The sequence below is a fragment of the Monodelphis domestica genome, chromosome 3 (assembly GCF_027887165.1).
Source record: "Monodelphis domestica isolate mMonDom1 chromosome 3, mMonDom1.pri, whole genome shotgun sequence".
Taxonomy (NCBI): domain Eukaryota; kingdom Metazoa; phylum Chordata; class Mammalia; order Didelphimorphia; family Didelphidae; genus Monodelphis; species Monodelphis domestica.
Genome location: NC_077229.1, coordinates 204549980 through 204576200, shown reverse-complemented (window position 1 = coordinate 204576200; position 26221 = coordinate 204549980). Strand labels below are relative to the sequence as shown.

Below are 26221 nucleotides of genomic sequence, written 5' to 3'. Positions count from 1 at the left end.
TAACTCTAATTTTTCTAAGATTTCATTCACTTCTCTTACCTCTTTATTATTTATTTTTTGGTTTGATTTATCTAGTTTGGATAGAGGAAGGTTCAAGTCTCCCACTAGTATAGTTTTTCTATCTATTTCATACTTGAGCTCAACTAGTTTCTCCTTTAGAAATTTGGATGCTATGCCATTTGGTGCATACATGTTGAGTACAGGTATTTCCTCATTGTCTATACTGCCTTTTGTCAGGATGTAATTACCTTCCCTCTCTCTTTTAACTAGATTTATTTTTACTTTGGCTTTGTCAGATATCATGATTACGACTCCTGCCTTCTTTTAATCAATTGGTGCCCAATAGATTTGGCTCCATCCTCTTACTTTCACCCTATGCGTATCTACCTTTCTATTGTGTGTTTCTTATAGACAGCATATGGTAGGGTTTTGGATTCTAATCCATTCTGTTATTTGCTTGCGTTTTATGGGTGAATTAATTCCATTCACATTCAGAGTTATAATTACTAGCCATGTATTTCCCAGCATTTTGATTTCTACTCCTGGTCCTGCCTTTTCTTCTTTCACTATTTCCTTCTACACCAATTTTTTTTTATCAGTCCCCCTAATTCCCACCCCTATTTTACTTCCCTTTCTACCCCCTCCCTTCTTATTCCCCCCTTATTTTCCCTGTAGTCTTTCTAAAATTACCCCCCCACCCTCTCCCTCCCTTGTACTGCTTCCCTCCCCACCAGTCTGTTTGTTACCCTTCTACTCCCCTATAGGGCTCAAATCTATTCTCTGCCCCAATGGATTGGATTGTTCTTCCCTCTTTTGGGTCAATTTCAAAGCACATAAGAGTTGATTATTTCCTATCTCCAACCTCTTTACCCTTCCAGTGTATTGATGTTCTCCTCCCTCCCGCCATGAGATTAACCCTATCTGTTTCTTCTCCCATTTCTTTTAGTATTAACCTCTTTTTTTAGCTCTAGTTGTGTATATATATATATTATATATACATATATATAATATATATACACACATGTATATGTATTTAGGCATGCATATATCTATATACCTATTTATGTCTTGTCCTTTCATCCTATTCAGTTTGTCACTCTTCCCTCTAAGTGTAATTCTTCTAGGTGCCCAGTTTTAAGAGTTACCAATGACCTCTTTTCTTATAGGGATACATAGCATGTTAACTTATTGAGTCTCAAAAGAGGGGGGGGTTGTTTTGTTTTTCTTTTTTCCCTTTTTATTAATTACCTTTTGATGATTCTCTTGAGTTCTGTGCTTGGACATCACATTTTCTGTTCAAGTCTGGTCTTTTCTTTACAAATGCTTGAAATTCTTCTATTTTGTTGAATAACCATACTTTCCCCTGAAAGAATATAGTCAGTTTTGCTGGGTAGTTGATTTTCGGTTGTAGTCCTAGTTCCCTTGCTTTCTGAAATATCATATTCCATGCCTTTCGGTCCTTCAGTGTGGATGCAGCCAGATCTTGTGCTATCCTCACTGTGGTTCCATGGTGTCTGAATGACTTCTTCTTGGCAGCTTGTAATATCTTTTCTTTGGTCTTATAGTTCTTGAATTTGGCTATAACATTCCTGGGTGTTGTCAGTTGGGGATTAAGTACAGGAGGTGATCTGTGGAGTCTTCCAATCTCCACTTTTCCCTCTTGTTCTAAAATATCAGGGCAGTTTTCTTGAAAAATTTCCTGTAGTATTGTGTCCAGGCCTTTTATTTTGTCATGGTCTTCTGGTAGACCAATGATTCTTAAATTGTCTCTTCTTAAACAATTTTCTAAATCCTCTGCTTTGTGAATGAGATGCTTCATATTTTCCTCAATATTTTCATTCTTTTTGTTTTGTTTTATAGTGTCCTACTGCCTTGTGAGTTTACTTAATTCTAGTTGTTGTATTCTGGTTCTTAAAAACTGGATTTCATCCCTGTCTTTTTGGTCATCCTTCTCTTTCTGGTCTGATTTTCTATGGAGGTCATCTTTCATCCTCTTTACCTCATCTTTCATCTCTTTTGCCTCATTTTCCAGCTGGTTGATTTTGGCTTTCAAAACACTGTTTTCTCATTTTAGTTCAAGTGCCACTGTTTCCAGATGACTTATCTTAGTCTTTAAATTCTTTTCCCAATTGTCTTTAGACTCTCTTAATTGTGTTTTGAATTGCATTTTGAGTTCTTCCAAAGCCTGTATCCAATTCGCTGGGATTTCTGATTCATCTTTTGCTGATTCCTCTCTTTTTGTTCCATTTGCTGTATAGAAGCTGTCTATTGTAATTTCTTTCTTCTTTTTCTGTTGTTTGCTCAGATTCACCCCTTCTTTGCTCCCCGTATTTGTCTGTGCTCTTGCTCCTCTCATTTTTTTGGTTTTGGGGGCTTCTGTCAGTCTCCCCTCTTGGAGCTTTGACAGAAGATCTCTCGGTGCAGTCTGTGGGGGAGGGTTGTTGGGGTTTGAGCTTCCCTGTCCTATGGAGGCTTTTGATTGGATTAAAATCCAGCAGTCAATGAGGGAGGGGTGTGGAGCCTGGGCTTCCCTGAATCCTGAAGACTTTTGATGGGATTAAGTTCAGCTGGGTTGGGCTGGGTGTATTCTGAGGCCAAAACCTCCTGGAAGGCTGGAGAAAATATGGAGGATCTCCACAGCTCTGGTCAGGCTGCCAGATATATCCTCCCTCTCTAGCTCCTTCCCCACCATCTGTGTTCGATGCTCTGAGCTTGGCACAGACCTGCCCACAAGGTACCCCCTCCAGACCAGCACCTTTGCCTGCCCATCACCACCACCACTGTACCGGGCAGCAGTATACATAGTGCAGAATCCCCTCCCCCAGATCACTGCTCAACATGCTGACATCTTCCATTGTGCAGCCACATAATGCTTTGTGCAGCACCTCGTTCTCCTTCAGTTACTCTCAGAACAAGGCGCCACACAAAGGATTATGTCACCGGAAGTAGTACTGTACATGAGTGACAATGCACTTTGTGGCGCCATCACATACAGTACTCCTCTCACTGACCACCAATAAAAGAGATGCCCCTTCTGGAAGTGTGGTGGGGGCCGGATAAACGGCCTCAGAGGGCTGCATGTGGCCTGTGGGCTGTAGTTGGGAGACTGGTGCCCTAGGGTATCCATCTAGCATTGGTATCTCTATTCTACTTCTGCTCACCCCTTTTGTGGTAGCAGTCTCCTGATCTGATTATGATTGACTACTGTTTTTTCCTCATTCTAATTCTGATGCCTAGCTCCTTCCTCTAGATGGTGATCAATTGTCCCTGATGGTCAGGAGTGTCTGTAGGCATATTGTTGAGATGTAACAAGAAATATGAATGCCTTAGATTTTTAGAGAGACTTTGTGATGTAATAGGAAAAACATCAATCTTGGAGTCATAGGACGGGAGTTCAAATCCCAGCCCTGTTATATATTCTTTAGGTAGACTCCATGAGTCTTAGTTTCCTCATTTTTAAAATGAGAAGTTTATCCTAAATCAGTGATGGCAAATCTCTTAGAGTGCCCAGAGTGCAACCCTCATGTACATGTGAGCCCCCCTATAACTGAGACAGTGAAAGGAGAAAATGCTCCCATTGGGATTCTGGGCAGAGGGTCAAGTCATGTGACAAATGTCCTCAGGAGAGTATGAAGAGGGGGAAGGGAGCAACCCTCTCCAGCATGCATGCCATTGGTTTGCCAACATGGGCCTAGCTAATACTTGCTGATACCCCTTTCTGCTCTAAAATTCTATGAGATAAAGTGATTTCTGCAAAATTAATAATGTGGGGATAGGCAGGTAGCTCAGTGAATTGAGAGCCAGACCTGGAAATAGGAGTTTCTGAGTTCAAATTTGGCCTCAGATACTTCCTAGTTGTATGATCCTGGATAAGTCACTGAATTCCAATTGCCTATCCCTTATTGCTCTTCTGTCTTAGAACCAATAAATAAAATTGATTCTAAAATGGAAGGTGTTGGTTAAAAACATTAGAGTGTACCTAGCTCTCCTGAGAATTTATTTTGTCAGTCCCCAAGAACACTACCTATAGAAATGAACTTATATTACAACCTGAAATCCCCCATTGTACATGACATTTCCATTTTAATAGGAAAATACCCATAGTGAAAGGATGATGCCATCATGTATTACCATTGCAGTCTATAGTTTTCTTGGAAATTCCACTTTATAGCCTGGAGGCTGCCTTCCTCAGCTGCTTCTGGCATGGATCCAGGGACATCTGCAATGTTGATAAAGGAGAAAGCTGAAATAAGAAATAGCAAAAAAAAAAATCCCAAAACAGAGATGAGATATAATATAGAGTCAAGATTTTTAAAAGACTTTTGCCCTATTTTTAAATTTATTTTGCCCTATTAATTGCTTATTTATCCTAAATTTATTCTAATGTTCTTATATTGTTAAGCAGAGATGAAAGACTAAGGAAGACCTAGAGGTTTGTGGGGTGAGCTCTGAGGCCTTATCTTTATTCAGTTAGCTCAGTTTCTTCATAATTTAAAGAACTATCCTAAGTTAACTTTGGAGAAGGGATTAAACAGGGAATGACAACCTTCTGAAATCCTGTTGTTTTATTCAAACTGTAGCCCCACAGAATTGGAAACCCTTAACTTGTGGACTTCTGCTGAACTTCCCAAGGTATTTGTAATTTTTTCTTTTTAAATAAGACACTAACTACTTCACTTTTGAGGGAGACAATATGGAGCCTCTAGGCTTGGTCACAGGACATTAATCTGAATCCTGCCTCTGATACTTCCTTCCAAGTGACCTTAGGCAAAACCACTTAACCTCTGTAAGCTTGAGTTTCCTTTTCTATAAAAAGAGAGGTTTAGACTAGATAATCTTTGCTAACATTCCTTCTAGCTTTCTAGTTAGATAGAACTCTAGTATTTTTCCATGTTCACCAATCACATCCTGCTCTTTATCCTTCTTAAATAAGTGCATAAAGTGCTTCCTGTCAAATGGATCATTACTTAAGAAGAGAGGCAAATGACTATGACTCTCTTATTAATTAGATTCCTTTGATACATCAGGTTAAGACTTAGCTATTAAGTCAAAAATTAGCACAAAATTTACATGCAAGGAAGACTTACTTCCTTGATTGACCCTGTAAGAGAAGACTTTCTTTCTTAAGAAGGTGATTGTAGGTTTGAGATGCTGGCTGTTTTCTTATACTAAAATTATATGGGCATTATTTGAAAGCACTAGTTAGTGGGTATAGCAGTGATGGAGCCACTATAAAGAGACCAGTGATCTGGATACTCTTGGGCCAGATGTTCTTAAGGGGCTGAGAGGCAAAGGGTTTTCCAAAAGAAAAAAGGGTGAGGGAGGGACTAATTTAGTTAAGGGGCCAGATGTTATAGAAAGCAGGCAATTATAGAAAAAGGAAATCTAAGCAGCCCTCTGAGTAGGAGTAGAAGCGAAATATGACAATGTTGTGAATCTAAGAGGACAAGATTCAAAGGCAGGGGTGACAAAGCTCTTTAAGATACTAATAAAAAGAATAGATACTACTGGATTACTAAGGAGATACAGGGACCTTTATCACAGGCCAGAGAGAAGGAAGAAAAGATATCTTAGGGGCAGAGTGAAAGGTCCACAAGCTGTGAGGAAGGAGGTAGCTACAATGTCAGTGTGGCTCGGCCAGAAGCTAAAGGGTTTTATAGATATAACTTTTATTTTTATATTTATTTCTATATCTATTTATATTTACACATATATATGTACATGGAATTCTGAGGCTCCACTAAGACAGAGGATATAAAGTACCTTGAACATATTAAAGCATTATATGAATACCAGTAATTATTGTTATTTTTATCATTATCATTATCATTATTGTTGTCATTATCATTATTAGCCATGGGTCTTGGGGAAGAGTGGATAGAGCCTCTGACTTGAAGTCAGGAAGACTTGAATTCAAACCCAGACTCAGATACTTTATAGCTATATGTGATCCTGGCCAAGTCACTTAATCTGGTTTAGTTCTTTTAGGATTCTGAGAAAAGAACCCCTGGGTATACCAGAGGGGTCAGATAATTGAAAGGAAAGAGTAAATAAAGGATATGGCAGCTAGATGGTACAATGAATAGAGTGCTGTGCCTAGAGTCAGGAAGGCATACGTTTAAACCCAGGCTCACACTTTCTAGTTGTGTGACCCTGGCCAAGTCTGTTTATCTCAATTTCTTTATTTGTAAAATGAGCTAGAGAAGGAAATAGTAAACCACTCCAGTACCTTTGCCAAGAAAACCTCAAATGGGGTCATGAAGAGTTGACCATGTCTGAAATGATAAACAACAAACCTAGAGTCCCCAGGTCTCCAGTCTGGTGAGAACTTCATTCTTCAAGCCTTATGATACGTGCCTAAGCTCAAGCCAGGTTTACAGAACTATGGGCTTGTGCTGATAAATATTTAACAACATCTATTAATGGGAATAGTGGTGGGAAATATATGACACATACTTTAAGTCCAAATTGCATTATTATTATTTTTAAACCCTTTGTTAGGGGTAAAATTTAGGGTTGAGACTGAATATATTATATTGGTGGTTGCCAGGGATTTAAATTCAATCCCAATGTAATTCTTAAGTCAGAATGGGATTTTATGGTGGTTTATTTATAATAGAAGGAAAAAATTAAGAATAAGGAGAAGAGGGAAAGGGTAGAAGATCTGCTCTGACCTGGCCTAAGCCAAGGGGAGTTCAGAGGCCTTTAAATCTAGCTCTGTTTCTAGCTGTGAGGCCTCCTCCAAGATGAAGGGCCTCCTGGGAGAATAGCGCCTTCAGCAAGGTCAAGGAAAAGGGGAGCCAGCCTTATCATTCACCAAGTCTGATTCAGGGAAATCGCCTCACCTAGATCACGCTACAGAGCTCCTCCCAGTAAACTCCAACGCCAAGTCCTCCAAAGCCTCAAGCATGCTAAACACCACCAAAGGCTCCCAATGCCGCCAAGAGAGAGTTCACAGGAAGTGATGTGAAATATATAGGCAGTTCTTTATATCACTTCCTGTGTGTCACATGTACCAATGGTGGCTTAAGCTTGGCTTAGGACAGCCCAGGGGTCAGTCAGTTGTTTCTGATTTGTCACTTGCTAGTACATGCTGGTCATAGGCCATCCTCCCCTACAGTTAATCCTTAAGTGGGGGTGCATACATTTTTGGTTGCTAGAATTCTAAAGACTAAGCAGGGTGGAATAAATCTATAATTCACACCTTCTGTCTTAAGAATTGATTCTAAGTATCAGTTCCAAGGCAGAAGAGCAATAAGGACCAGGCAATTAGAATTAAGTGACTTGCATAGGGTCATACAACTAGAAAAAGTCTGAGGCCAGATTTGAATCCAGGTTATCTCATTCTCTAGGTCTGGCACAGCAAGTCAGTTAGAGCTGGCTCTAGCATACCCTTATATATGGGAATGAATTGAATAAAGATTTAATTGCTGGGGTTCCATGGAACAATATAGGAGAGAGAAAGAAGAGGACTTGATTTTTTAAAGTTTAAGAAATAAGATCCATTGGTAGTAAAAAAGAAAACCCAAAGAAACAACTTTGTTTACTGGTAACAGTTTTCAAAAAACTAGGACAGGGGTCCCCAAACTACGGCCAACAGGCCACATGCTGCCCTCTGAAGCCATGTATCCGGCCCCCACTGCACTTCCAGAAGGGGCACCTCTTTCATTGGTGGTCAGTGAGAGAGAGGACCATTGTATGTGGTGGTGCTGCAAAGAATGGCATCACTCACATACAGTACTACTTCTAGTGATATAACCCTTTGCATGACACCTTAGAATGAGGCACCACGCAAAGGATTATGTGGCTGCACAATGGAAGACATCTATCTGGAAGCATGGTGAGCAGAGATCTGGGGGAGGGTACTCTGCCCTGTGTATACTGCTGCCCTGTTAGGGTTAGGTTTTTAGTCTGGCCCTCCAACAATCTGAGGGACAGTGAACTGGCCTCCTGCGTAAAAAGTTTGGGGACCCCGATCTAGGAGTTGAGAAAGTGAATTATGGGGGAAAAAAGGAATTTCTTTAAAAAGAATTTCCCTTAGCTATAGTAATACAGTAATACAGTCATCCACAACAATTCTGAGGAACTATCTACCTCTAAAGAAAGAAGGGTTGGTGTAAGAATGCATATGGAAGCATATGATTTTTCACTTGTTTATTTGGGTATAATATGGAAATATTTTTTTAGTTTTAGTGATAATACAAATATGACCCAGATTGCATTGTTTATCAGCTCCTGGAGTGGGGACAAAAGAAGGAAAGGAGACAATATGAATCATATAACTTTGGAAAACTTATATGCAAATTTGTTATTAAAATAATAAATTAGGGAGCAGCTGGGTAGCTCAGTGCATTGAGAGCCAGGCCTAGAGATGGGAGGTCCTAGGTTCAAATCTGGCCTCAGACACTTCCCATCTGTGTGACCCTGGGCAAGTCACTTGACCCCCATTGCCTAGCCCTTACCACTCTTCTGCCTTGGAGCCAATACACAGTATTGACTCCAAAATGGAAGGTAAGGGTTTAAAAAAAAAATAATAATAATAATAAATAAAATGCAAAAAAAAAAGCAATTTCCTCACGATAAGGTCTGGCAGTAGGCTAGTATATTAATGTATCTAAGAGTATTTTTCTTTTTTTTTTTTCTCTTCCTTTCCCCAATTAAAAAAAAATCAAAGCAGTAAGAAAAACTAAACCTTTCTTTCAAAGATGTTTTATCTCCCAGCAATTCAAATGCATTTAAAGGAAGGAGGGAGTAACTGAGTTTTGGAGCCCCTGGAACTCAATTAAGGAAGGATGTAACAGGGCAGATAGACAGCCAGAGATTCAGAGGAAGCAATTAGCTCTAAGGTTGGGCCTATGGGAAGTACCACATCTTCCCTTCTTCCATTGTACAAGACACTATTCTTACAGCTTCCAGGTCTGAAACTCTGTAGTGATTCTGTTCAAAATGAACTATTCTTGAGTGCTTGGAGATAAGTTATGGCAAGATTGTGTTTTTATGTATGTGTGGGTAAATATACATATAAACACTTACATGTATGTATGTATTCAGAGAAGTAAGGCAGTAGATAGAATGCTATGGATGAAATCGGGGAGACTGAATTCAATTGTGACCTCGGCCACTTATTACCTATGTGACTCTGGGCAAGTTTCTTAACCTCTGTTGGCCTCAGTTGCCTCAACTGTAAAATGAGGATAATAATAGCACCTACCTCCCAGGGTTGTTATGAATATCAATTGAGAGGATGTTTATAAAGCATTTAGCACAGAGTCTGAGAGTTGGAGTGATATAAATGTTAGCTATTATCATTTTTATATGTGTTTATATATAAAATCTTTACAAGCTAATTTGTTAATAAAAACCTTTTAAATCATTTCATTTAGGAAGTTCTTCTGTTAATAAAAGTCTAAGAAGATGATATTTTTTCCCTTGAACTTCTCTAAGAAGTCATTCTGCAGAATAAAGTATAGACTGAACAAGTAAGTAATTATCTATGTTTTCTGGACCAAATATTAGGTTTTAAAGTCATACAAGGTCAATAAATAACCTGCTTCCAAGAAAACCATGCTCTGCCACTTATTAGCTTTGTGACAGACACACACACACACAACCATCAGAGCTTCAGTTTCCTGATGTGTGAAGTAGAGATTATAATCCTTTTAGTATTTGTCAAAAAGCTCAAATAATAAATTTGGAAGCACTTTATAAATTTAAGAATCCTTATAAGAATATAAAACATTATAATAGTTATTACCAAATGATAAAATAGAATATTTGATTCTTGACATTTGTCAAGAAAATGACTATCAAATAGGATAATCAGGCATGATTGGTGGTGATCTGCATAGTATCAAAGAAAAACTGTCTTTGAGTTTGGGGCACAAGTAGGCCAGAAACAATTTTTCATTAATTAAATTATTCTGATTCTTAGCATCTCTGTTTATAAAGAGAAGAAAAAACCCAAAGGGATAAACATTTATCTTGTCTTTGAAAATCTGTCTTTGACCCATTATGTCTTCTTTTTAAAATTTCCTTTCATTCCCCCCCACCCCATTACACAAAATCTCTTCCATCTTTTCTCTCCCCTCAAAGATTAAAAAATAAAAATGTCAAGCCCTCATCATTTGTAATAGATATGTATAGTCAAGTAAAACAAATACCCACATTTGGCCAGTACATTTTTATTCTAGTATTCCCAAATAATAGATAAGATTCCATAATAAAAAATTAGCAAAAAAAATGTTTAAGGAAACAATGTGATTCATCAGATTGCACAATAGTCATTAAAATGTTTTGTTTTTTACCCAGGAGAATAATTTTTTCTAAATTTATTTAACCATTCCTTCTAAAGACTCTTTTTTTCAAGCTATTCAAAAGTAAACCCAAGAAATACTTCTTATTTTTAAGAGTTGAATTAATCAAAAGACTTCTGCCTTCTCTTCATCTGATCCTAGGAGAGGAAAAAATGATACTCCTCTTATGGATATTTATCTAGGACCCTCCTGCCCTTTTTCATTAACCTCCTAATTTTAACTTTATAGAAAACAATTCCTCCCAAAACTTAATAAGTTTTCTCTCAGAGTGGTTAGTTCAAGAAGTCTAATTAAATACTAACAAGGTTTTCTTCCTGAAATTAAAAAAAAAATATTTTTCATATTATTTCTAAAACAGAGAACATGAGGGATCTTAGTGTGCTTCCATAATTGTTAGAAGGAAGTTTCAAACTTATAGCATAAGGGCAGCTATGTGGATAAGTGGATAGAGAGCCAGGCCTAGAAGTAGGATGTCCTGGGTTCAAATTTGCCCTCAAATATTTCCTCCTATGTGACCCTAGGCAAGTCACTTTATCCCAGTCATCTAGCTCTTACCACTCTTCTTCCTTGGAACCAATACTTAATATTGATTCTAAGACTGAATGTAAGGCCTTTTTAGAAAAAGGATCATTTATGCATCAAATATTAAAATTAGAAGATAATTTAGAGGACCAAAATCTCACCAAATAACGCAGGAGATTTGTTCAAACAAAATAATATTCTCTAGAGTAGTGATGCAAACCTTTTAGAGACTGAGTACCATGCTCCACCCTCCAGAGAGCACATGCCATGCCCCCCCCCCCCAAGTGCTAGACACACCCTGCCCTACCCTTACTCTACACAGGGGAGGGAGGAAGCACTCCCATTGGTTTACTTTGTGAAGGGGAGGGTGAAGTGAGTAATGACCTCAGTGAATATAGAGAGGGGGAGGAGAGTGACCCAAGCACTCTGTTCCCCTCCAGCTCTACCTCCTGTGAGACACCTATGTTGCCCCCTGTGCAGAGCCATTGGACTGCTGGGCAAAGGGGTGGGAATGTGAAAAAATGTTGTCAAGCATGATGGAGAGGGGCAAGGGAGCTGCTCCATCAGAGTCCCTTTGCCTTTTCTGGAGTGGGGTAGGGAAGGAGAGTAGCACGGGTGCCCATAGAAAGTGTTCTGTGTACCATCTTTGGCACTGGCGCCATAGATTTGCCATCACTGCTCTAGAGTTAAAGGTAAAGTTAATGATAAGATTTACATTTCATGAAGTCTCTTCTGCTACCATTTTCTGGTTTCCCATTATGGCAGGGATGGTGGGCCGTGCATCTGGGTCTTGAATGAGGTACCAAAAAGCCAAAATTGAAAAACTTTTGGGTGCAAACTTAAACTTTGCAGACTCTGGGACTGAAATCTATAATAAGTTGTGATCTGAATTGGTGGAGGAAGCACTCAAAAGGATAAAATCACCCGGCATTCAAAGTAGAAAGTCTATATGCCCTATTGCTTCCTCAATCCTTCAGTAGTTTGGTGATTTCATTAATGAGGTGAATCCTGCTACCAGGGCAGATAATGATTCCATATCTTCTTATTCATGTGATCTTGTCTATGTTCTTCTATAAATCCTTCATAAAGGAGTTACCCCAAACCAAAATCCTTTTAGGATTTTGTGGCTATCAGGACAGCTTGAAATAGTAGATATAAAGTCAATGTAGTAGTCAAAATGATCAGAGTTCAAGTTATGCTTCTGGCACGTAAGCACTTTGTGACCCTCAGGACCTCAGGCAATTGTTTAAGACTATAAATTACAGAACTGTTGCTAGTCTTCAATAATAGAGGGAGTTTTCCCACCAGAAGCTCCTTGCTTCTGTCTGGACCACTACAGTACCTGAGATGTTCATTTGTTTCCCTTCACTCATGGTATATTCCTTGGCCATCTCTTCTTCCAGTCAAACATGTCATTAATGTTTTGTTTAATGCCATTCCTATTTTTTTTTCAGGTGGTTTGAGGTTTAGAAGCCTGATTATTACTTTCAATATCAGAACATTAGAAACCTAAAGAAGAGAAAATAAATGGAGATGCAAGGTTATTGGGAAGATCAAATGAGATAAAGTGTCTTTAAACCATAGTTTAACTATGCATAAGTCCATCTCTTTAATACCAATATGCTCTTTTACGTCAATATTTAAATCATGGAACACCACAATCTCAGAGGAATCAAAATTGCTGATCAATCAAAATGATTGGCAGATACAAACTACAGGATGTCATTTCACAACAAAATGATGTCAAAGACATCATCTAGAAGCACATAACCAGAAAAATGAATGTGAGAAGGAAAAACACTAGAGTAGCACATTAGAACCCTGGAGGTAGTGAAAGACCCAGAGGAAAGTCATCCATTGGAAGCATTACAAAATGATGGAAATGAGATCTGCTACCCACTGGCAACATCTAAACCTGTCCTGCGCTCTGGTCCATTAAGGTATCTGACTCCATGTAAGTGACAGAAAGGAGAAGAGCCTAGAGAAGCCATCAAGGTGTTAGCATCTCTTGGTTTAATGCCATTTCTTGTGTACAAGTCATTATTGGTTGAATGCTACAGCCTTTTAACTATGTTTTTCCATTGTCCTCTGAACCCACTACAACTTTAATTCTGCTCAGATCACACTGTAATACAGAAGTATCAGAACTTCTGCTAAGGGCCTGCAAGTACTACAGAACTTTGAGTACCAGATTAAGATGTAAATGGGAAATGTTGAACAATTTAAAAAATACAGCATCGTGTTCATTTGTGGTTTTTCTAAGCCAAAGCCAATGTGCCTCCATAACGAATCATTTCTATTTGGGTTTGATGACACTGGTGTAATGGAGAGAGAGAGAGAGAGAGAGAGAGAATGCTTTGTCTGCAAGCATATTGGGCTTGAAGTCAGGAACACTTGTATTCAAATCCCACATCAGATGCTGACTATCTATGTGATGTTGAGCAAGTTTCTTCACATATATGGGTCTTAGTTTCCTCATCTTTAATAGGGGTGGGAAGGAGAGGGAAGGTTGACACTTGATAGCTTTTTTCAGCTTTAAATCTGTGTACCTATAGTCTTGTTATATAGCTCCTATTCTGTCTTGTAGCGTGAACTTTTGTACTAGTGAGTACCTTGAGATCACTAACAACGCTGGGAAATTACCCAAAAGCAATTCAGTCTAATTTCTACTTCTTTCTCAATTCTGGGCTGAGTTCCATATTTGAACATACAGTAGGGCCCCAAATCCACAGGGGATATGTTTCTTGTTCCTAACTATCCTAGTTAGCTAAAACTGCAGATACAAGCAAATACCTGCTAACCCCATATATAACATGTTTTTTTTTTTGCATATACACACGTATAATGAAATTTACTTGATAAGTTAAACACACAGTAAGATATTCCCAACATCAAATACAAGTGTAATAAAGTAAATTGTAAAATCTCATACAGTACTTTCCCTTCTTATCCATGGGGGAGATATTCTATGACTCCCAGTGGATGCTTCTAATCATGGACAATTTTGGCTTTACTGTTTACCTTTTAACACCTAAGTTAACTCTATAGTACTATGCTCTCTCTCCCCTCTCCCTCACAACCCATCACAAGCCTGAGAAACAAGACGAAAACCAAAAGCCTTCAAAGTGAAACAGAAGATCTGAAACCAAGAGAGAACATTGCTGTGGGCAGACTATCTTGGATAAAAGAAATCTCAAATAAAAGGGAACTGCTGTCCATATATTGACCACCTTCCATAACATTCTCTATTCAATTCAATAAATATTTATTTAGCATCTATTGCATATATGACACCAGAATAGGGGAGAGATTATATTTACAAACCATATTCTTTTACAGTGGTTCTCAACCTTTCTAATGCCATGACCCCACAATACAGTTCCTCATGTTGCAGTGACCCCAAACCAAAAATTATTTTGGTGGCTACTTCAAAACTGTAATTTTGCTACAGTTATGATTCAGAATGTAAATACCTGATATGCATTATGTATTCTCATTGCTACAAATTGAGAGGTTGAGAACAGCTGTTTTATAAGGTCTTAATCATTGCACTCTCCTTAAAGTAAGTGATAAATGATTAGTTGATAGGCTTTTGACTAAGTGTGAAAATATTTGAAAGTCATTTCCTGAAGAGAACCAGTCTTGAATTCTGCTCCAAAAGACTGAAAGTTTCATGATACCCTCTGAGTCTTAAGGAAGTGGCAAGCCAAACATAAGAGAATGTCTAACAAAGGCAGGAAGGACTAAACTGTGACAGAGATGGAAGATATTGGGGAAGAGTCACTGGTTCCATTGGCATCTTGTAGTAGAAGACTTAGGTTAAAGAAGTTCCAAGAACAGGTATACTCTTTTCCCAACTTCTTCTATGTATCTTTGGATACACAGACATTAGAATCTCCTGTATTGTTCCCCAAACATTTCAGTAAGCTAGTTTTTTTCTCAGTCACAAAAAAGTTAGGGATTGACTTTAGAGGGATATAAATGTAAATGTATAAACCTCTGCCTAAATGTTAGGAACTTTCTTAACTGGGGGCTTAAAGCAATGATGATGTAATTTATAATATTTTGTCTAAAATAAATTCCCTAGGGGGCAACTAGGTGGCTCAGTGGATTGAGAGCCAGGTCTGGAGACAGGAAGTCCTGGATTCAAATAAGGTCTCAGACATTTCCTAGCTGTGTGAACCTGGGCAAGTCACTTAACCCTCATTGCTTAGCCCTTAGTGCTCTTCTGTATTGGATAATACACAGTACTGATTCTGGACAAAAGGTAAGGGTTTGAAATATAATAATAATAAAATAAATTCCCAAAAGCTAAAGAAGAGGGAACCTCATAGACCTGAGGGGCCATTATATTTTCAATAAAAAGAACTAATTTTTTTTAAAGAACTAATTATTTGAACAGGGTTTTATACTTTGCTATGAGGAGTCCCAGTATACTTATTATTTACATTGGCAATACTAGTAGTGAAAAGGATGACTATAGCTTCCTTTTGATAAGAAAAGTTATTTTTATTTTATTCTTTATAAGTTCATGGTCTGACGTTTAAAAAAAAATTAAAACCTTTACCTTCCATATTAGAATCAAAACTGTGTATTGATTCTAAGGTAGAAGAGTGATAAGGGCTAGGCAATGGGAGTTAAGTGACTTGCCCAGGGTCACAGAACTGGGAGGTGTCTGAGGTCAAATTTGAATCCAGGACCTCCCATCTCTAGGCCTAGCTCTCAATCCACTGAGCCACCTAGCTGCCTCCATCAGATGTGCTTTGAGGTTAGTATGTATATGAATAGAAATTTTTGTTTATTAGTCTATAAATGAGCATTTATATTATGTGTCCTGAGATAAGTCAAATTTATACTAAGCCAACTTATCTATAAATTTTCTTTTATATGCAGCATCCAAAGTTTTGTAGCACACCTTTTGAAACTTGACAAATACTAGTGTACTCTAGCGTACCCTTTAAGAACCACTGCACTGAGGATAAAGACAAAACAAAACAAAACACAACACACTATTCCTGCTGACAAGGAAATGCATTCAGGATAATCTGGCTTAGCAGGAAATCTTAACAAGTTCACCACAGGTTTGTTTTCCCCCAACTGCTTCTTGCTGATCTGTGAGATGATATTGTACACAGTTCCATCATCCTTCTTTGAAATGTTTTACAAATGTTTTTTACTCTAAAACTCATGTTTCTCTTGGCTGCTATGAATCGTTACTAGGGAAAGAGATAAAATATATGCTGGCTAAGGCAGTTTCTGGACTCCTTCTGTTTCTTCATTGTAGTGACAATTTAGTACCAGTTAAACTTTTCTAAGAAATGATGATAAGGAGAATCTAAGTGGCTCAGTGGATTGAGAGCCAGACCTAGAAAGAAGAGAAAGAAGAGGTCATGGGTTCAAATATGGTCTTAGATATGTGTGTAACCCTGAGCCAATCACTTCAACCCCCATTGCCTATCCCTTGGAACCTTGGAACCAATGCACAGTCTTGATTCTAAGACAGAAGGTAAGGGTTTGGGGGAGAAAACCATGATAAACAAATATCTCTCCTTTGATCCATTTACCACTTTACAGAGTCTACAGTTGTTTCCATGGGTCAGTTAGAAATATTACAAGTATAGTTACTATTTTTCCCATTTCGCCTTTCTAATTTGGTATTGATTTTGACACCTGCACTGACCAGATGATAATCTGATTACATAGCGATATCTGATTCTGAAATGATTTCTAAGTTACTAACTAAAATTTTTCTGCCTATTTAGAATCAATTTCATTTTTTTGTTGTTGTTGCAACATTCAGTACTCACCACCTCTTTTGTAGAATCTGTCAAAGCTGGTCCTTCAAGAATGTAGGGTCAAGTTCTGGTCAAGATGGTGGCTTAGAGGCAGCAAAAGTTCAGACCTCTGGAAACCATTCCTTACTGATCACAAACTGAACACTCCTAAGGGACTGAAATTCAAACTTAACAACAGGAAAGAGCCAGGGAACCCTCCTCCTGGACTCAGATCAAAAGGTAGGCCCCCCAAAAGCCAGAATCCTAGATCACTTGGGTCTAAGGGGAAGGCAGAAGGAAGGTCCCAGGACCCTTCCCCCCCAACCCAGAGCGCTGAGCCCACAGCAGCAGCAGGAATATCAGAGCTGGCAAAAGGGCCTCAGGGCTGGCTGTTCTGAAGGGCACACCTTGAAAGCAACCTGAGCCAGTCTTGGGGGCATCCAACACAGATGGCAGGGAAACAGAGATACGGGGAGGGGGGTGTTCCATATGAGTCTCACAGGAGGTTTTTGCTTTGGGGCAAATCCAGACCAACCCAGCTAAACCTAATCCCATCAGGAGCTCTCAGAGCTCAGGGAGGCCAGGACCCCTTCCCCCTTAGAGTGCAGGGTCTTCTGAAAGGACAGAAACCTCAGGGCTGGCAAAGGCACTGAGGTACCTTGAGGACAGTGCTGTGCCAGGCTCAGAGCTTGGAAGTAAGGCAGTGGAGAAGCAACTGTAGGGAACTGAGAGCAGTAACACCAGAAATGCTGGCAGGCAGGGGAGGGCAGACCCTGGACTTCCCCGGGAAGACAGCGCAGCTGTGGAGAATGGTCAATTTGCCTGGGGCTAAAGCCTCAGACCATCAGACAGATACACTAAGAGCCAGTCCTCCTCACTCAGATAAAGATGGCAAACAGTACAGAAGTGCAAAAGCCTCCAAACACCAAGAAAAGCAGGAAAGGGGGGACTCTGGACACATTTTATGGAGCAAAAATACAAAATACAGAGGAGATAGAAGAGGAAACATAAACAAATGCTCCAAAACCATCCAAAGGAAATGGAAATTCTCCACAAACTCTTGAAGAACTTAAATCAGAAATTATCAAAAAGATGGAAGCCTTCTGTCAGGAAAAATGGGAAGCAATGCAAAAGGAACTCAGCAATCTGAGAGACCAAAATATGCAAATGCAGAAATAGCTCAAAGCCTCAAAAAACAGGTCAGACCAAACAGAAAAGGAAAACCAGTCTTTAAAGGTCAGAGTCAGGCAACTGGAAGACAATAATCTTGCAAATGAGCAAGAATTAATAAAGCAAAGTCAAAACACTAAAGAATTAGAAGACAACATAAAATATCTCACTGACAAGGTGACAGACCTGGAAAACAGAGGAAGGAGAGACAACTTGAGAATCATTGGTCTGCCTGAAAAACCAGAGATAAACAGTAATCTTGATATCATAATACATGATATCATCAAAGAAAACTGCCCAGAGATTCTAAAAAAGGGGGACAAAATATGCATTGAAAGAGTTCACAGAACACCCTCTACACTAAACCCCCAAAAGACAACTTCCAGGAATGTAATTGCCAAATTCCAAAGCTTCCAAGCAAAAGAAAAAATCGTACAAGAAGCCAGAAAAAGACAATTTAAATATAAAGGAATGCCAATCAGGGTCACACAGGACCTAGCAATTTCCACTCTGAACAACTGTAAGGCATGGAACATGATATTCAGAAAAGCAAGAGAGCTGGGTCTTCAACCAAGAATCAGCTATCCATCAAAACTGACTATATACTTCCAGGGGAAAGTATGGGCATTCAACAAAATACAAGATTTCCAAACATTTGTAAAGAAAAGACCAGAGCTCTGTGGAAAGTTCGACATCCAAACACAAAGAATAAGGAAAACTTGAAAAGGTAAATATGAAGGAAAGGGAAAAGGAGAAAAATGTTATCTTTTTCTTTTATTCAAACTCTCTTCTATAAAGACTACATTTATATCAATTTATATATATTAATATGTGGGGAAAATGCAATGTGTAACCCTCAAAAATTGTATGCATCATTAGAGTAGTAAGAAGAATCATGCATAGGGAAAGTTTGGGGCATCAAGAAGATATGGAGAAAGGGGGGGATAGGAAGAAAAAGGGAGGGGGGAATCATTGATGGTACTAAGATATACTCCAAGAAATAGGAAAAAAACTAAATAGAATAATCTTTCTCACACAAAGATACACATGGGAAGGGGAGGGGAAGAATTCTCCTATAAGAAGGAGAGGAAGAGAGTTAAACCTTACTCTCAGTGAAATCAACTCAGAGGGAAGAGCATACAGATCCATTGGGATCTTGAATTTTATCTTATCCAATGGGGTAAAGGAGAAGGGAAAACCAAGGGGGGAAGGGGGGGAGGGAAAACAAAAGGGGAGGGAAAGAGAGGGGGAAGGGGGAGGGAACAAAAAGGGAGGGACTAAAAAAGGAAACATATCAAACTCCTTTTATGACACAAACATGGTACTGATTCCAAAACCAGGCAGGTCAAAAACAGAGAAAAAATATTATAGACCAATCTCCCTAATGAATATAGATGCAAAAATCTTAAATAGGATACTAGCAAAATGACTCTAGCAAGTGATCAGAAGGATCATTCACCATAATCAAGTAGGATTTATACCAGGGATGCAGGGCTGTTTCAGTATTAGGAAAACCATCCACATAATTGACCATATCAACAAGCAAACCAACAAAAATCACATGATTATTTCAATAGACGCAGAAAAAGCCTTTGATAAAATATAATACCCATTCCTATTAAAAACACTAGAAAGCATAGGAATAGAAGGGTCGTTCCTAAAAATAATAAACAGTATATATCTAAAACCATCAGCTAACATCATCTGCAATGGGGATGAACTAGATGCATTCCCAATAAGATCAGGAGTGAAACAAGGATGCCCATTATCACCTCTATTATTTAACATTGTACTAGAAACACTAGCAGTAGCAATTAGAGTAGAAACAGAAATTGAAGGCAAGGAGGAGACCAAGTTATCGCTCTTTGCAGATGATATGATGGCCTACTTAAAGAATCCTAGAGATTCAACCAAAAAGCTAATCAAAATAATCAACAACTTTAGCAAAGTTGCAGGATACAAAATAAACCCACATAAATCATCAGCTTTTCTATATATCTCCAACACAGCTCAGCAGCAAGAACTAGAAAGAGAAATCCCATTCAAAATCACCTTAGACAAAATAAAATACCTAGGAATCTACCTCCCGAGACAAACACAGGAACTATATGAACACAACTACAAAACACTCTCCACACAACTAAAACTAGAGTTGAGTAATTGGAAAAACATTAACTGCTCATGGATAGGATGAGCCAATATAATAAAAATGAACATCGTACCCAAACTTATTTATCTATTTAGTGCCATACCCATTGAACTTCCAAAAAATTTCTTTACTGATTTAGAAAAAACCATAACAAAATTCATTTAGAAGAACAAAGGATCAAGGATATCCAGGGAAATAATGAAAAAAAAATACAAAAGAAGGGGACCTTGCAGTCCCAGATCTCAAACTATATTATAAAGCAGTATTCATCAAAACAATTTGGTACTGGCTAAGAGACAGAAAGGAGGATCAGTGGAATAGACTTGGGGCAAGTGACCTCAGCAAGACAGTATATGATAAACCCAAAGATCCCCGCTTTTCAGACAAAAACCCACTATTTGACAAAAACTGCTGGGAAAAATGGAAGACAGTGTGGGAGAGATTAGGTTTAGATCAACACCTCACACTCTACACCAAGATAAACTCAGAATGGGTGAATGACTTGAACATAAAGAAGGAAACTATAAGTAAATTAGGTGAACACAGAATAGTATACATGTCAGACCTTTGGGAAGGGAAAGACTTTAAAACCAAGCAAGGCTTAGAAAGAGTCACAAAATGTAAAATAAATAATTTTGACCACATCAAATTAAAAAACTTTTGTACAAACAAAACCAATGTAACTAAAATCAGAAGGGAAGCAACAAATTGGGAAACAATCTTCATAAAAACCTCTGACAAAGGTTTAATTACTCAAATTTACAAAGAGCTAAATCAATTGTACAAAAAATCAAGCCATTCTCCAATTGATAAATGGGCAAGCGACATGAATAGGAAGGTCTCAGATAAAGAAATCAAAACTATTAATAAGCACATGAAAAAGTGTACTAAATCTCTTGTAATCAGAGAGATGCAAATCAAAACAACTTTGAGGTATCACCTCACACCTAGCAGATTGTTCAACATGACAGCTATGGAAAGTAATGAATGCTGGAGGGGATGTGGCAGAGTAGGAACACTAATTCATTCCTGGTGGGGTTGTGAATTGATCCAACCATTCTGGAGGGCAATTTGGAACTATGCCCAAAGGGCAATAAAAGAATGTCTACCCTTTGATCCAGCCATAGCACTGCTGGGTTTGTACCCCAAAGAGATAATAAGGAAAAAAGACTTGTACAAGAATATTCATAGCTGTGCTCCTTATGGTGGCCAAAAATTGGAAAATTAGGGGATGCCCTTCAATTGGAGAATGGCTGAACAAATTGTGGTATATGTTGGTGATGGAATACTATTATACTGAAAGGAATAATAAAGTGGAGGAATTCCATGGAGACTGGAACAACCTCCAGGAAGTGATGCAGAGGGAAAGGAGAAGAACCAGGAAAACATTGTACACAGAGACTGATACACTGTGGTACAATCAAACGTAATGGACTTCTCCATTAGTGTCAATGCAATGTCCCTGAACAATCTTCAGGGATCTAGGAGAAAAAACACTATCCACAAGCAGAGGACATACTGTGGGAGTAAAAACACAGAAGAAAAGCAACTGCTTAACTACAGGGGTTGAGGGGACATGTCTGAGGAGAGACTCTAAATGAACACTCTAATGCAAATACCAACAACATGGAAATGGGTTCGAATCAAGAACACATGTGACATACCCAGTGGAATCGTGCATCGGCTAGGGGATACTTGGGGAGGGGGGGAAGAAAAAAAATGATCTTTGTCTCCAATGAATAATGTTTCGAAATAACCAAATAAAATAATGTTTAAAGAAAAAAAGAATGTAGGGTCAAAGGACATATGTGATACCCAGTGGAATCGCACGTCAGCTATAGGAGGGGTGGCGGGAGAGGGGGGGGGGAAGAAAATGATCTTTTTTTCCAATGAATGATGTTTGAAAATGACCAAATAAAATAATGTTTAAAAGTAAAAAAATAATAATGAATTAAAAAAAAAAGAATGTAGGGTCAGGGGCAGTTAGGTGGCTTAGTGAATAGAGCTGTCTGGAGTCTAGAGGATCTGGGTTCAAATCAGGCCTCAGATGCTTCCTAGCTGTATGGCCTGGACAAGTCACTTAATGCCCATTGCCTAGCCTTTGTGCTCTTCTTTGGAACCAATATTTGTAGCATTTTAAAAAATTAATTACATGTAATAACAAATTTCCACTCCAATTTTCCTAAGTTATATGACCAAACTTATCTCCCTCCCTCCCTTCTCTTCCCCCTCCCAATGTTGGCAGGCAATTTGATCTGCATTATACATGGATAATCACACAAAACATATTTCTATATTGTTTATTTTTGTGAGTAATCTTATAAAACCAACATCCCAAAACATAAGCCCAAATAAGCAATTGAAAAACCATATGCTTTCATCTGCATTCTCATTCCAACAGTTCTTTCTCTGCATGTGATAGCATTCTTTGTCATAAGTCCTTCAGATTTGTCCTGGATCATTGTAATTCTGAGAATAGCTAAGTCTTTCACAGTTGATCATTCTGCAAATTTCTGTTACTGTGTACAATGTTTTCCTGATTCTGTATTTGTAGTAATTCTAAAACAGAAGATAAGCATAAAAAAAAAAGAATCTAGATCACTTCCATGCCAAGAAGATAACTTTCATACAAAGAAAAATACATGCCTCACAAAATTCTGGAATTTAGGACATTGTTGGATTGCCTAGTTCTAGCACACTATTACTACAAGATGACAATATATCCAAATTTTAAGTATATCTTTTTTTGGAAATATGAATACATTTATTTCAAAAGCTAACAGTAGAGAGTTAAGGTTAGAAAGTAACTAGAAAGTGAAATGCCTATTGATTTTGGAAAACAAAATTGATAAATTCTTTTTCTGACAGAAACAGAGAAAAGTATATTATCAACTGATAGGAAGATTTATATATAACATACTTTTGCTGAGAGTCACTGAGTAGTTCCTAGTCTCTGCTAGCTTGACAACTGATAGCTCATTGCCTCTGAAACCATAAACCCCACAAAGTAGCCCATTCTGCTTGCCTTTCCATCCTTGGTCACCTTCTTCTTCTCCTTTTCTAAGACTACCCAAACAAGTGTGCAGAGACTTCATGTATTTGCTTGCCTCAAAATATTGTGTGTTGTTTTTATAAATTATGAAGTTAGGTAACTATGCAAAACATTTCCCACCCTCCCCAAATGACAATGACAACCCAAGGACCCACATGTTATTGGTATCTCAGTCTTCTTTCGATGTTGTTCTTTGGAAATGGAGAAGAGGGAACCTCAGAATCAACTACTCAGATACAATTAGGTGGGTTTAACCCCCAAAGTAATACCAACTTGTCCCCTCAAGAGACCTGATTAACCCAGGCTAGACCTCTGATCCCTTCTCACTTCTCCCAATGAAAAAAGTCCAATGGAGTACCCCATGAGTATTCATTGTCCATTCAGCATCACAGAAACAAGGTACATTCCTAAGAACAAAACTGGAGGCAGATTCCAAGTAAGGAATATAGACTCACAGACCAGATAAGAAATACTGGATTGCTGGAGTAGTGGAGATAGAGGTTTTCCTGAAAGCAATAGCATTGCATGATTGTTCATCAACAAATTTACATGACTTCTCTACTAAAATAATTTGTTTAGTGAATCACATGATAGGCATTTTGTAGGTAGGAGTAGCCAAGCTAATAATTAGCCATTGTTAAGCACCCCCCTGTGCCTGGCACAGAGCTAAGTATAGTAGATACAAATATAAACTACAAGAAAGAAGGCCTTCCCTCAAGTTGCTTGTGTTGTAATGGGGGAATATGATATATAAAAGTCAAAGAAATAAAGGAGGTCCCCAGACTGAAGCATTGTGTCCAAGTTAGAAGTTAGACTAAGAGGAGAATGAAGTCTAATTGGCATATGCCTGTCCCCAAAATGAAGAGTCCTAGAAGGAACATACCATGAGAGAAGGGAGCCAGACTGGCAGGTTAGGTGCTCTAGAGTGAGAGGGCCCCAGGAAAGGAGGGCAGTTTCTGGATTAAAAGGCGCCCCTGAGAAGAGGTTTCTGGGTGAGAAGGGTACTGAGGGAAGTTCCAAGGTGAGAATGCAGCTGAATCATATTGGTGAAGTGTAGAGAGTCAGAAGTAGAGCTAGGAAGAGAATACAATTGTTTTATGCCTACTTTCCCAACTAACAACCTCCTAAGAGATAAGTATGTGCCTAACCTAGAATAATTAAAGCTGACTACCCAAGAGAAGTGGATTGGAACAAAACACAAGGGGAAAACCTAATGAAATAACATTAATCATTTAAAGTTTAAAATCATTTAAATACTGTGTTTTGGCTCCAAGGCAGAAGAGTGGTAAGAGCTAGGCAATGGGGGTTAGGTAAGTGAGTTGCCCAGGATCACACAGCTGGGAAGTATTGAGGTAAAATTTGAACCCAGGACCTCCCATATCTAGGCCTGGCTCTCAATCCACTGAGCCACCCAGCTGCCCTCTATAGACTTGTATTTCTGGGTCTGGTCATGGGGTCTCCTGTCATTGCCACCATGGCAGTGATGTAGTGCACTTGGCACTATCCCATTCCACAAGAACTGAAAACATCATTAATTCAGTCCAGTCATGGAGAGGAAAGAGAATCCAATTAAATCCACCCATAATTTTAAAGTGTATGTGTGGAGAGTGTGGAAGAAGACACTGAGCTGGTCAGAGGAGATGTGGCTTCTGTAACTGAAAAACTACTAGAAACTAATCTAGGGTCAGTTAAATCTCCATGGAATTTACTCTAGGAAAGGACTCAGCTCTAGGCTCCCACACTCTCCAATTCAAGGAGATTGGAGGATGCTTTACCTCTAGGGTCTATGCTGAAGAAAAGAAAATCAATCTCCTAGCAGTGGAGGGCAGCTGGGCCAAGAATGAGGGAAGTAAAAGATGAGCTGCCAGGAATATAAGAAAAAGGCCTAAAAACAAAAATTCTAAGAGAAAGCTAGCTAGAGCAAATAAAACAATAGTAATAGAAGTAAAATAATAAAAATTCAATAGAAGTTTGTTGAACAATATTATATCATGAAAGAAAATGAATAAAAAAATTTATTTAAAAAAAATCCTTTTTTAAACCCTTACCTTCCATCTTTAAATCAATATGGTGTATTGGTTCCAAGGTGGAAGAATGATAAAGGCTAGGCAATGAAGATTAAGTGACTTGCCCAGGATCAGACATCTAGAAAGTGTCTGAGGCCACATTTGAACCCAGGACTTGCCATCTCTACCAAAACACCTAGCTTCTCCTGTTTGCTTGTTTTTAATCTTTGTTATAAGGATAGATTTCCTGGGCAAAGGAAGCAAGGAGGCTAGATTAAAAAATGGAGAAGATAGTTAAAATTAAAGGCACCAATAAAACTTTAAAAAGTAAAATAAAAATAACCTGTACAGTTGTGGGGTCTTTAAGGCAAGGGTAAAAAAAAAAACAGAGGACAACATAGAGAGATGGAAAAGCAGCTAAGTATGTGACTATGTGAAGTGGTAGCAGGGAGGAAAGTTTCTCATCTCAACAATTAGTTTCACTTAGTTTTCTGTTTATTACTTCCACAAGTGTTGCTATTAATATTTTCAAAAATGTACACTGACTTCCCTTGGGATATGACAAATAGTGGGATAACTGGGTCAAAGAACATAGATGTTTTAGTTATTTTTTGAAAGGTTTTTAAAGGTAAATTGATTTGCCTATAGACTCCTGAACCATAGCAGCTTATCCTCTGCCACATACCTATATGCCCATGTTTTCTTTGTTCCAGCATGTCTCTGCCCTTTTGGGATGGGCATAGCTTTCCCTTCCTGTTTATGCAGTTGTTGTTTGTCTTCTACCATAGCAACTGACTGTTCTATTTTGGACTTCTGGGTTTGGTGTGTGTTTAGTCATAAACCAGCATTCTGTCATCTGTAGATCTATGAAAGGGAGATTTCCACTCTGTATTATGATGTGATGGTAATAAGTTAGCATTTATGTAATATTTCATATTTGTGATACATATTCCATATAATATTTGCAAAGCTTTCCATACATTATCTCATTTGGTCTTTACAACAACCCGCTATTATTCATATTTTATAAAGGAGAAAACTGAGGCAGATAGGTTAAGTGACTTGCCCAGGGTCATAACTAGAAAGTGTCTGAGACTGGATTCAGACTTGTGTCTTGGGTCTCCCTAATGCCTCCTTTAGCACTCTAACCACTCTATCTCAATAGGCCACAGACAGTAATGAAGTTAAATTCTAATTATTTGGAATATTACAAATCATGGTCTGATCCTTTTCCA

The 26221-nt window shown here is 38.5% G+C and overlaps 1 long non-coding RNA gene across 3 annotated transcripts in view; it reads right to left on the bottom strand.

Annotated features, from left to right (window-relative positions):
* The window catches only part of LOC103093551 (uncharacterized), a 58721-nt gene extending 32933 nt beyond the window's left edge, over positions 1-25788 (bottom strand). The window contains exons 1-3 of one of the 3 annotated variants that reach the window (XR_008917611.1): positions 25672-25788; positions 12178-12344; positions 4132-4219 (exon numbers count right to left, since the gene is read on the bottom strand). This is a non-coding gene — a long non-coding RNA (uncharacterized LOC103093551). Of the gene's footprint in view, positions 1-4063; positions 4244-12177; positions 12345-25671 lie in introns of those variants that run through there. The other 2 variants (XR_465083.2, XR_001629010.2) reach the window with 2 other exon arrangements.
* Between the last annotated feature and the right edge of the window lie 433 nt (positions 25789-26221).